We start from the raw sequence: 13,488 nt of genomic DNA, 5'->3' as shown, positions 1-13,488 counted from the left end.
AAATTTAAGTTGCCAGAATGTTTCCAGCATGTATCTGGGCTGGACAAATCCGCACGCTCCTTTTTTTAAACTCAAAACTAAGTAGTTTTGGTTCAAAACAGCACTTCAGTGGCATGGCAGCCCTCAACTTTGAGTTCGACTGAGCAATCGCAAAACTAAGTTCTGATAAGCATACTCAATACTAGGTTCGGCAGCCGAACTCAAATTTATCCTTTTTATTCGAGGGTTGCTTATTTCAGGGATTAAAGGATTTTTCATACCCGGATGTTGCTGTTCCGGTACATTGCATTGCAATTCAGAGCGGTGGAAAGTTTTGACACTCCCGGTCAAAGAACACTTCCGGATCGATCGAGAATGAAATCATAGAAAACAAATCACATAAAAAAAAACTAAAAAACAGAGAACACCTGAACCCTTAAACGGTCAAAAAGTTGTGAAGAACCTTTTAAAGTAAAAAAAAATCAATCATTGATTCTCCATGTATCAAATTCTAATGATTTCGCTTTTGTGAGTTTTTGACTAAATACAATTTTACAGGACAGGAACCTTCAAAATTTCAAAGTTTCATGTTTGACTATTACCTGAATATTACATAATTACCCACCGATTAGACTCAAAACTAACATCAAGTCGAGTGGCTCTTGTTCAAATCTAACATTGCTCGACTCAGATAACAACAAGGTAAATGAAACACGCTGAAATAACAACCCGAACCTCCTCATGACTGTCCTGTTGGGCGCGTTTTTCTTATCTATACACGATGCTGCCTTCAAATTTTACGAACATTCACATTCAAATATTCAAATGGGATCTTTATGGGTTTCGTGGCTTATCGATGGTGCGATTTTTAATTGAAAAACACATGTTATTAATTAACTTATCACGTGATTACAATATTAGGATAGTTGTTGGATTATTTATCTGATTTTGAAAAACATCCCAAAGTGTCTGAGCTTTTAAGTTGACGAACGGCTGTCCAATTGAGCCGTATCTAGCGAGCCCCATCAGCGTGTTAATTATTTACGATGATTGTTAATGCCAATGGTAAACACTGCCCGTTTTGCAAAGCATGTGTATAGAGGACCAACCCCACATGACTTCCAGTAGCCGCACTGGCGATTACATTGTAAGTAAACAAACAGTTAGTGATACGTTTTCGAAGCCGGCACTATATGGCGGAAAAATATCTTATCAATTCAATAAACTTTTCACTTTCAATTTACTAGTCTGATGATCAGAGTTGGGACGGCAGCAACTAGGTAGTAAAAAAAACTACCGAATAGGTTGCTGATTGAGAAATATTTTAACAGTATAGGGAAAATTGCTAAACCAATTTCTTTCCCATGTAGACATTTGCTTCCATAGAAAGGTTAAACACATTCTGTTTTAAGGAAGAGTAATAGGAACTGCATTTCTCATTTACATCTTAGAACATTAATGAAAAAAAAATTAAGCGATAGATATGGGTTTTTGCCGGGAACGTCTTATAATTGTGTCTCCGTTGTAAATATTTAAAAAATACAAATCTGTAGGACCTTGAATCTCAGCTGTTTATCAAGCGGCACACTGCGGGTTTTACTTTCCACTTTCTTGCTCGTGCAAATCTGCTGTCAGCTCAGAGATCAAAAACCGGTTTCATTCTTTTTCGCAGTCCCTGACAAAGGGATTAGCTTTTATCATTTTTCCTAAGACGTTTTGTTCTTCGACAGTATCCGTCAATATTCTCAAACAACCTGAGAATCAGAACTGTTCATTTTTATGTAACAATTTTCGATCATTTAGAGATCACAATCGAAATTTTGTTCTAGATACCAACTAACCAAATTCTAGAAATCTTAGGAACAAAGCTATTAACTTTAGGCCATTCTCATGTATGTATAACCCATAACCATATGACTGGAAAACAACAGTATAGAGAAGGCGGCAGTTCTGAAACCCACTATAAATGCATATTTATTCAAACCATCAAAATAATGATCGGTCGGGATCTAAACCGGTTTGAACGATATCTGGCTTGAGCAAAGGAAGATTTGAGAAAAAATAATATCGAAGATGATGAAGTTACCGACTGATACAACCCAGTGAAATCCAAACTAAGTTTGGAGAACCAGCTATATTTTTTCAAATGTTGACAATGTTCAATTCTATAACGATAGAAAAAAATTTCATTTCAAAACCTCAATAATTAGTAAAACTTTTAAAATACAATTTTCAGTTTACTGTTTTTTTTTTAAATTGGGGTCATCAACAAAATCCCTTTTCAGATTTCGCCCTATAAATTTATTTTATAGATATTGATTCTTCCCTTATCTCTTCTCTATATTTATTTTTTTCGTAATCCAAAATATGATTCGTGAATATTTTTGGCTCAAAACACCAAAATTAACGAGAATGTTTGGAAAGTTATTTTTATTTGAATATAATGTAATGAAATTATCGATCAAAGGATGTTCAAATGTTTACATTTTTTCGATGCCGTGAAAAACTTTACCCAGTATAACAGATTGACTTCATGATATCACCTACAAACTTTACATTGCTTCGATTGTCCTACAGCAACAATGTTGGTGTAAACATATTTTTCGGACAATCACCGTATTTTTTTTTAATAAAAATGTTTTTACAATTAAGTTACCAGTCTGGTCTAAAATGCATCAAAATGCAAACCGAAGATTCTCCTTTTAAATCTCGTTCTAATATGCTGGAATATGATTGTTTTGCATCATGCGTTTGTTAATTTTAAAATTTCATCCATCCAAACATTATTTTTTATGATTTCAACTGGTAGATTTTTTTTGTAATACTTTTTACCCCTAAACGTATGCAGCACCCTTATGCTTTTTCTTTAAAAACATTTTTGACAGAACAAATGTAAAATTTCATTCGAACCAAACCAAATATTAATGCAATTGGTGCTTTATGCGTTATGACGTCACAAATATATCAAAAACAATAAATTTTGAAACGTTTTCATTTGATTTTCCATTAAAAAAACAAAGTTTGTTGCAAATTACCTACCCATTTTTCTTAGTAGGGTAAATGATCTTGAGCGGAACTAAATGGCTCAATTCGACTCAACTCGGAACAGTTGATCAAGCGGTATGAATAGGGGTTATATCCGAACGATTTTTTTTTAGTTCAGCGGATAGAACTTGGTTTCTGCTTTCCAATGATGATTTGTAGAATATTTTAGAGTAAATCCTAATAACTCTACACAGCCGCCGCCTCCAAACGAATGGCCGTACGTAGTACCTTTTTTCAGCACCGCCTCCCACACAAGTACACCTGGAGATCACCGTACCAAACGCAATCACAGATCGACCACGTTTTGATCGACAGCCGGCACTTTTCGGACATCATCGACGTCAGATCCTGTCGGGGCGCCAACATCGAGTCGGACCATTATCTGGTGATGGTGAAGATGCGCCCAAAACTCTCCGTAGTGAACAACACGCGAAACCGGCGCCCGCCTCGGTTAAATATCGCGCGACTGAAGCAACCTGAGGTCGCGGCAGACTACGCGCAAACGGTCGAAGCAGCGCTGCCGGCAGAGGGCGAGCTTGACGAAGCCCCTCTCGAGGACTGTTGGGATACCATCAAGACAGCCATCAACAGTGCTGCGGAGAACGTCATCGGTTATGTGGAGCGATCTCGACGGAACGACTGGTTCGACGAGGAGTGTAGGAGGGTGATGGACGAAGAGAATGCCGCGCGGGCGGCAGTAGTGCAGAGAGGCACCCGTCGAAATGTGGAAAATCACCGACAGCGGAAGAGGCAGCGAGTCCGACTTTTCCAGGAGAAAAAGCGCCGCCTGGAGGAGGAGGAGCTCGAGGAGCTGGAGCAGCTGCATCGTTCCCAAGAAACACGAAAGTTCTATCAGAAACTCAACGCATCCCGCAAAGGCTTCGTGCCGCAAGCCGAAATGTGCCGGGATAAGGACGGGGGTATCCTGACGGACAATCGTGAGGTGATCAAAAGGTGGAAGCAGCACTTCGATGAACACCTGAACGGCGCACATGCAGGAGATCAAGACGGTGGGGGAAGGTACATCGCCGGCATAGCCAACGACGAAGAGGAGCCACTCCCAACGATGAGTGAAGTTAAGGAAGCCATTCGTCAGCTGAATAGAAACAAGTCGGCTGGGAAGGATGGCATCGCAGCTGAACTCATCAAAATGGGCCCGGACAGGTTGGCCGATTGCCTACACCGGTTGATAATCCGGATCTGGGACATTGAACAGCTACCGGAGGAGTGGAAGGAGGGGGTTATATGCCCCATCTACAAGAAGGGCGACAAATTGGACTGTGAGAACTACCGAGCGATCACTGTCCTCAATGCCGCCTACAAAGTGTTGTCCCGAATCCTACTCCGCCGCCTAACGCCACAAGCAAACAGATTCGTGGGAAGTCATCAGGCCGGCTTTATGGAGGGACGGTCTACGACAGACCAGATATTCACATTACGGCAAATCCTCCAAAAATGCCGCGAACACCAAGTCCCTACGCACCATCTATTCATCGACTTCAAAGCCGCATACGACACGATCGACCGTAACGAGCTATGGAAAATTATGGACGAGAACGGCTTTTCCGGGAAGCTGATCAGACTGATCAAGGCGACGATGGATGGAACGCAGTGCTGTGTGCGGATTTCGGGTGAATTGTCGAGTTCATTCGAATCGCGCAGGGGGCTTCGACAAGGTGATGGTCTATCCTGCATGATGTTCAACGTGGCGCTAGAAGGTGTTATTCGACGAGCGGTGGGCGAAATGCGGGGCACGATTTTCAACAGATCCAGTCAACTTATCTGCTTTGCCGATGACATTGATATAGTCGGCAGATCATCTGCGGCGGTGGAGGAGATCTACCGCAAACTGAAACGCGAAGCAGGAAGGATTGGGTTAATGATTAATACGTCCAAGACGAAGTACATGCTGGCCTGCGGATCCGAGACCGACCGAACCCGCTTGTCCAGTAATAACAAGGTCACGATCGACGGCAACGAGCTGGAGATAGTCGAAGACTTTGTCTATCTCGGCTCACTGGTGACCGCAGACAATGACACCAGCCGTGAGATCCGGAGGCGAATTATCAGCGGAAGTCGTGCCTACTATGGACTCCACAAGCAACTGCGGTCGAGAAGACTGAGCCCTCGCACGAAGTGTAACCTGTATATGACGCTTATTAGACCGGTTGTTCTCTACGGGCACGAGACATGGATATTGCTCGAGGAGGACCTGCGTACACTCGGAGTATTCGAGCGACGAGTGTTAAGAACCATCTTTGGCGGCGTACAGGAGAATGGAGTGTGGAGGCGAAGGATGAACCACGAGCTCGCGCGACTCTACGGCGAACCCAGTATCCAGAAGGTGGTTAAGGCTGGCCGGATACGCTGGGCGGGACATGTTGCGAGAATGCCGGACGACTGTCCTGCAAAACAGGTGTTCGCTACGAATCCGGTAGGAACAAGGCGAGCGGGGGCGCAACGAGCGAGGTGGTTAGACCAAGTGGAGCGTGATCTGGCGAACGTGGGGTGCCCGAGAAATTGGAGAACGGTGGCTATGAACCGAGTGAATTTTAGGAATTATGTTCGTCAAGTTATGTCGTAAGACGGAATACTATGTAAATAAATAAAATAACTCTACACAGCAAGAAAAATTCGTGTAAATTTAGATCGAAAACGATGCACGAAAACGGAACATCGATTTTGATGTAAAATTCTATCACGGTGTATTTTTTTCGAGGATGTAATTTTTGAGGCGTGTAAATTTAGATCGAAATCAATGCACGAGATTGGATCACAAAAGCCGTCGTGTAAAATACACAGGGATGTTAATTTTAAAATTTATTATCGTAAATATTGATATTTTTTCTAAATATTAAGGTTTTTGCTTTTGTCTTGAATAAATACGCCGCATGTATCATTTTTAATTCACATTTATTTACAAAACTGAACATAAAAACCATTCGGAAAGCGTCAGGCTGATATTGTTGTTGCATCCGATGATTCCCAGCACGGGGATGTTTTTCGAATCAGCATGATCAGCATCCTCGAATGGTTCCGGAAATCATAATTTTTCGGTCAGCATCCTGCACACTCGAATTGTTCTGACAAAAGTTTCTCCGGATAATCACTGGCCGGATATCAGCCGCTGCGAAAAATCTGACCTTGCTGTAATGGAGAGAAAACTTATCAGTTTCAACCATATTCTTTATTTCACGTCTCATAAACTTACTACTTTAAAGACTCTTAAAGTGCTCCTGTAGCTACGCCTTTGAATGACTCGTTTCCGAATAATTTTCCGACTTGTTTACTTTGTGTCCGACGCGCAAACTAACTTGAAATATAAAAAGGCACAATTTAAATATTTGCATTCAATTTTAAATCAAACAGATATAATTTTACACTGTTTGTGATATAAATTTCGTTGACCGGTTGATTTTTGCATGATGCAGTGTAAAATTAAATCAAAACAGTTTATTTCTATTCAATTTTGGAAAATAGACGAATATTACATCGAAAGAAGTTTAAAATTACATCTTTTTGTAATTACACTCAAGAAAAAATAGATCACTCGTGTTTTAGATTCCGTGTATTTTTAGAAATTTTTTGCTGTGTAGAGCTGATTTACTGAAGAAAGAAAACTGATCTTGAGCGGAACTGTAATATGATCTTGAACGGAACCATTTTGTACTGTAAACATCTTTAATAGCTCCCATTCCTAATCTTTGTGTAACTGTGAATACTCTAATTAAATTTCATCTTTAAAGATTTTTAAGTTAAACATTATTGTTTGTTTATTTGTTTGTTTATTATCTTGAATTAATCATCTGACAAAGGTGGGTGTCTGAATGAATAAAACTTAAATCTAGGTTTACATAAATCGTTTGCTAGTTTCTTAACCGTTCACTCATGCTTTGCTTAATCCGTTGTTTGAAAGTCGCAATGGAAACATTAAAATCGAATAGGGTATAATAACGGAGGAAGCATATTTTTGCGGAACGAAGGGGGTCGTTACTGCCATAGCGCGTACTTCGTGGTTCCGATGAGAGCCAGTCTCGATTACGAAGGGTTCGTTCTGGAGCATAAATGTTACAACGGGAAAGTAGCCAACAGCAGTCAATTTCATTTCTCAGGATCTTTGCCACGAACAGTGATCGACCAATGGAATGACAATCCGCCAGCGTATGGAGTCCAAGCAGAGCACATCGTTGTGGATAAGGAGGTAGATTTAACGGGTTTTCCCAAGGTAGTTCACGGAGAGCATACCGCACAAATCGCCGTTGAATTGCTTCGAAACGCGCAACCCACAAAGCCTCAAACGGCCACCATACCAGATTTGCAGATTCCAATATTGATCGAACCTGGCAGCAATACAAAGCTCGCAGGCAGACAAGATCGGTGATTATCAGCACACCAGTTCCCAACCACGTCCAGGAAGCCTTGTAACTCGTAACAATTAGCTAAACTATTTATGACCAAAAATATTTTTAGGTCGTTCGCGTACAGGAGAACTCCACAGCCAATTAGAAGCACATTAATGTCATTATAGAACATTGTAAACAAAAGAGGGCCCAAATTGCTGCCTTGTGGAACCCCAGACTTCGGAATAAAATCAGGAGATTCTGTAGAACCAATTCTAACAGCTAAACGGCGATTCGTAAGATAACTTTTTATCCAAGCACAAAGCCGTTCAGAACATCCCAAACGCTGCAATTTTTTTCAGGAGAATATCGTGATTCACTGAATAGAATGCAGCCGAAATATCAGTATAAATTGCATCAATTTGTTTTCCGTCATCCATTTCTGATATGAAATATGATGTAAAAACTGTCAAATTTGTGGTTACCGAAAGTTTAGGGAAAAATCCGTGCTGATTTTCAGAGATCCAGTTCCGACAAGCTGAGAAAATAACATCGTTTACGATCCTCTCTAATACCACTGACCTTCGAGCAGGCAGCTAGTGATGTGACCCCAAGGTAGTTAAGAATATGAATGAAGCTTCTCTGGTTTTGAACTGTAAATCGGGTTCGATGCGGTAATATATATGGATGATTCATTATCAGCATGACGTTTTAAACAAGGGCTAACTTTAGGAAGTAAGAAACGGTTAAAATTAGAAACAGGGGCCAAGTTTGAGAGCATTTCAGTTAGAATTTTGGTAGGCATTTATCTAAAATATGTAAGTGATAAACCTACCACTTTCACCTGCGTTATAGGGACTCCCTTTATTTGGCCTCAGGGCGGCACGCTGACCAAAATAAGAATTGCAGGGAATGCTAACACGGATCAGTAAAAACCCCAAAATATGCACTTCTCGAAATTGCGTGTATTCAGCAATCCGCACTTGATTTCCCACATTCTTAAAATTAACGGTACCTGGCTGGTGGGCCAAGCCCTAGTCGACGCTGTGGACGTTTCCGTTTATGGAGAGGAGGTCACAGAGGAGAACTGGTAACGTTTTACGATCCCGGCAAACTGGCGCTTCCGGCAATAGTGAAGGGGTCACGGATACTCCTGGTAGCTTTCACGGTTAGGCGATCTTGCCCTTCCAGGAAAAGAGGGGGTCCTACGACCGTAGCTTCTCCGGAACCGAACCTCGAATCCAAGGTAGTGTTTTGGCCTTGACGGAAGAGGTAGGTTGGACAAATCCAAGCGTAGTTCAAGCCCAAAACTAAGGAATTCTGTTCATGAGAATCATACGTTAAGATTCCGGAACTATGGCGAAAACAAAAAGACGGTTCGCGGGCTTAGCTGGTGACTGGCTATTTGCACTCAAGCTGTACTGTGCTTGACGAAATTCAGCACTTGTTAGTTTGGTTGATGTAACCGAAGTAAGCCAGCACCAGGGAACCGCAAGCCGCATTTGACCGGACCGGTCTTGACCCGAGAAATTAATTCGGTGCTCTCGCGGCTCATCCATACGAGCGCTGTTCGTTCGTTTATTCTTCGGAGCGTTGGTATTGATCGGGATGGCTACCAAGCAGCGCCGGCTACCAAGGTTGGTCCATGTTTGTGGCGTGTGGCGCAGTCGTTGCTAAGAAAGGCTGTTCTTTTGGGGAAAAACTTCACACATAGTTCACACTCACTGCGATATTAAAATAACTACTCTACCCGCGACAAATCTCTAAAACCTCGATGACGCTTAGAGCAAGTTCACTGGAGTTGGTTGAAAGTGGTAGAAATTTTGACACTTTTAGCACATTTTGAAAACTTTACCATGCAAAAACACTTCAATATATGTGGCCTTCATGACTTTTTACAACACGTGTTGTATTCTCGCATGCTGTGATGCAAGAATAGCAACATTTCTATCACATACGACGGCTGGAATAGAAACAGTGCTGAAAAAAATACAACGCCCAAAGATCTTGAAAACATTTTTGCTTGGTGAAATTTTCAAAATGTGCTACAAGTGTCAAAATTTCTACTACTTTCCCCCAACACGAGAGAACTTGCTCTTACAAGTACACATCTCAACTGCATTCTAGTAAGCAGTCATATTTGTCGTAGGGTAAATTTATAGGAAGTCCAAAAACTGGTAAACCTTACTCTGGATGCCAACTTCGGGTACATTTACCTTTTAATTAATAGGGCTCTTGCTACACACACAGGTCAGTTGGCACACATCAAAGGTTTTTATATGCGGAAAAGCTAATTTCAGTTAAAATGTTGTTTTACACTTTAATGAATACGGCTTTTCTCTAAAAAAAACTGCCAACAAGTATATTTCAAATCATTGGTTAACAAGTGGAATCAATTTTATGAATATTGTATTGTATCGAAGTGCGGAAACAAGCAAAACAAAATGAAGAAAACGACAGTTCCCCCAAATCTTTTATCGAAGTTTTCGGGTCTATCTTTTAGAATTTTTAAACCGGAGGATGAAGCTTATGGTTTTTGTTGCAGAATTCATAAAGAAATTTAGCAATATTTTTTCTACTTTTACAGGAAACGGTCGTATCCTGTAAAGAAACTTTATTTTTTCAAAGAACCTTACTCGATATCAAAAAACAAATTGGCAAACAAATAAACGAATGTACTGGCTTCTCAAGATTGTTCTGTGGATTGAAAAACTTTCGATAGTTTTCATAAATTAATTCAAAAATTAAATTTCTTCCTTCGAATCGTATTCATTTTGCACGAAGCTGTCACTTGTATTTGCCCAACGGCTTACTTATACTAATGCACTGTGCAAACGCCCTATTTGGGATTTTAGATAAATAAAAACAACAACTGAGCACTTTGTAAACAAACAAAACGCCACCTTCCAGTGACCAATAACAACCCAAATCCCAGAAACTTTTTTTGTTGTAAATTCTTTATTTGAAAAATCCCAGAGACTTATCTATGGGATTATATTCCCACGGGGATTCTTGAAAACCTACTATTTTTTTTATTGATACGCCTACGCTTTTTCTAATGAGAAGTAAGAGTGTGCAAATTTTCACACCAATTAAGACCATTAACATAACCGCGGCAGGCAACACGATCAAGGGTAACATCTGGAAACGAAGTCGTTGGCTGTGATGCATATTGTATCGCGTGGCTACGTGGGTACAGGTATATAGGTAGAAGAACGAATCTTCCTTTTGAGAACTAGAAGTATCCACAAGAAATCTGAACAGTTCGATCTACCTTTTAACCCTTCATTTCATGATTTTTTATTTTTTCTCGAAAAAATTCTCAAAAGTGCGCAATGATGAATGCATGAAGGGAAAAATAATGAAAAAATATTATTTTCACATATTTCGGTTATTTAGCAAAAAATTTAATTGTTGCCAATTTGCAACAACATGAAACGGTTAAACCTTTTTTTCTTCACACTCCACCACTGGAAATAAATGCTTATTCCTAATTTCTTTTGCACTAATCATAGTTTTCGCACAGGAACTTCGCAAATCTAGATTTCTGGACACCGAGAAAGTTGAGAATTCAGTTGAAAGTAGTAATGCATATTGGTTATCCACCATGGGTGCACGGATTCACCGCAGTTTCTGTCTAAGTATATGCTCACATGCATTCTTGGACCGACTCATGGAGTGAAGTATTGTGTTGATGTAGGTATATTTTGGAAGAACGAGTCAATCAGGTTACTTAGAGGCATTCCGGCATCCGTGTATAATATAACCTTGAACAAATCAACACAAATCAATTCCGAAAACGTATTTAAATTGGTTCTGATAAAGATTCTAAATCTACTACTACTATATGCCAGTTTTAATAAACAAACTTGAGTATTGAAGAGCAAAGTCTCAATTTTGTTTTGAAGGAATGATCCAATTACAAATTAAATTAAACTATTAAATATCATTTGTTGGCAAAATTAAAAGAACAATAAAGATTTCTTCGGAATGAGCATTAGAACTTGGAACATGATTCTAAAATTAGAGTTCAAACTTGAAATCAGTTTAAGAATAAAAAAGAAATAAAAATTAAACTAAATTCAATAACAAAAAGTTTCAAATTAAAATCCACTTCCAGAGCTTCCAGGAAATGGTTGAATAGTATAAATAAAGAGCATTTTTCGTCGATTGATTATAAGAATACTTTAGTAAAAAACAACGAGCATTACCATTTTCAATCAAATCATTCATTCATATCTAAGAAAAAAAAAGCAAAACAATACTTCAAACCTCGGTTATCGAATGTTGGCAGAAAGTACTGAATTTTCAAGTGAAAAAATAAAAAAATGTATTCGTTGTTTGTTATTAGATTTTTAGACTCTCTGGATAAAGCCCCGTACTTGAATTTGAATCACGTTCAATAAAATAGAACTTTTGAAAATTGGTGTATGCTTATTTTGCAAGTTATGAAGGCAATTTTTTTTATTCAAAATATGTAGGTATTTGTTATACCAACGGGTCGTGGAAAAAATCAAAATAATGTGTTTTACATAAATAAGATAATTACGTAATTTAGTTAATTATTCGGACCCGTCCTAGTTTAAAATTAGATAAACTTTGAACTTTTAATAATATTTTTCTAGTTTTGATAACGGCTTAGAGCAAAACTTTTATTTTTTTCATCTCGGGGGCCCTCTTTATTCAGGGGAGGGGGGCGCAATTTTCATTCCCCCACCCCTCTTAATACGGCCTTAACATGATAATAAATCATTAATAACGAAACACTTTCATCGGGAAACAAATACACTGTTTAACGATGCAAGTTTCGAAAACACACTATGGAACCCATATAACTAGCTAAGGTACTACATGGTGTTGCATGGTGTTGCAAATTTGCAACAGTTATTGAAAACCCATTATATCAAAGAAAAAACAAAAAAAAATTCTCAAATTTTGTTTATTATATAAATTACTTTTGTGGGAATACGAAAATATTTTTTTTGAGTCGAAAAAAAATTCTCAATATGAATTACACTAGGCCAAAAATTTGAAAAATAAGGTTTTTTCCACATTCCATATTTTTCAGATTCAAGTTGGTTTTTTTTGTACCTTTAAACACTGAAAGTAATTTTTTTTAATTGAACGTGATCTTGAAGTTGGAAATATTATTCCCGTCGAAAAAAAAATTAACTTTTTAGCTAAATGTGAAGTTTAGAACAGTTTTAATTAATTGTTGCAAATTTGTAACTTTATGAAACGAAGGGTTAACTTCAATATAACGAACTGGGAAAAAAGTTCAAATCTACAACTTCAACGTTCGTATTGATATGAACTGCAGAAAAAAGTTGTTCAACAAACCTTAGCAAAAACCGAAAGCGAGGGTGTGTCCGATGACGGCACCGGATGTTGAGACTTTCTCTTATTCGAAATAAAATCTGCTGCCAAGCACATATATCTAAATGATTTCGCTCTGCGGAAAGCATCGCAACCATAGTCTGTAGACAAAATTCAACCCATCAGCACCCGTTACTAGCAGTTGTCGTGGATCCACTCACTATATAGTCTAGTCTGGGCTGAAGGGCGATGGTATTTTTTGAACTAAAAATAGGAGGATTACGGTGGTGATTCAAAGTACCAGCACCATCGTATGACTTTCGATTTCCGGCAACTTTCTGTCTCGGTTATAAATGTAGAGTACAATATCTAAACTAGGAAATCTATCTACACATTGATTCACGTGCAACTACTACGTATTATCTTTGAATGAGCGAAAATTCATTAAAAAAACTAAGAGGAATTGTCATCAGGGCAAGTCCTCTTCAATCTCGAACCCTTTAAAATGGTTTAAAAAACTTCTTCAATAAACATTTTAATTCTACTAGAAACGAAATTGACAAAAATTGCTGTGAAACATTACCCGCTGGCCTTAAGACGTCTGTTATGTTATGTGAATCACGTTTCGTCTAATCAGGTTGTAGGCTGTACGTAAGAATGTCAACCCCCGAGTAAGCTAGTGTTGTTGGGGGGTGTGTCTTTGGCACTTTGGCAAGACTGTCCTGCTGCCAAATCAATTTCCCAATAATAATAGATCGGGGTGTTTCTCGTTGAACGGTTGCCATAATGTCTCGTTGCTCTTAAATCA

General features: G+C 39.0%; 1 protein-coding gene and 1 long non-coding RNA gene across 5 annotated transcripts in view; one reads left to right on the top strand and one right to left on the bottom strand.

Moving 5' to 3' along the window:
• The window catches only part of LOC129740537 (glutamate dehydrogenase, mitochondrial), a 54,019-nt gene that overhangs the window by 26,828 nt on the left and 13,703 nt on the right, over positions 1–13,488 (top strand). The window lies entirely within an intron of this gene.
• LOC129740551 (uncharacterized) lies at positions 5,921–6,387 on the bottom strand. Its single transcript, XR_008736277.1, has 2 exons — positions 6,236–6,387; positions 5,921–6,171 (listed from the first exon to the last, which is right to left on the bottom strand). It is a non-coding gene; the product is annotated as an uncharacterized LOC129740551 (long non-coding RNA).

This window comes from Uranotaenia lowii, chromosome 1, assembly GCF_029784155.1.
Source record: "Uranotaenia lowii strain MFRU-FL chromosome 1, ASM2978415v1, whole genome shotgun sequence".
Taxonomy (NCBI): domain Eukaryota; kingdom Metazoa; phylum Arthropoda; class Insecta; order Diptera; family Culicidae; genus Uranotaenia; species Uranotaenia lowii.
Note: the sequence above shows the minus strand (reverse complement) of the source record. Positions and strands in the feature narration are given on the sequence as shown.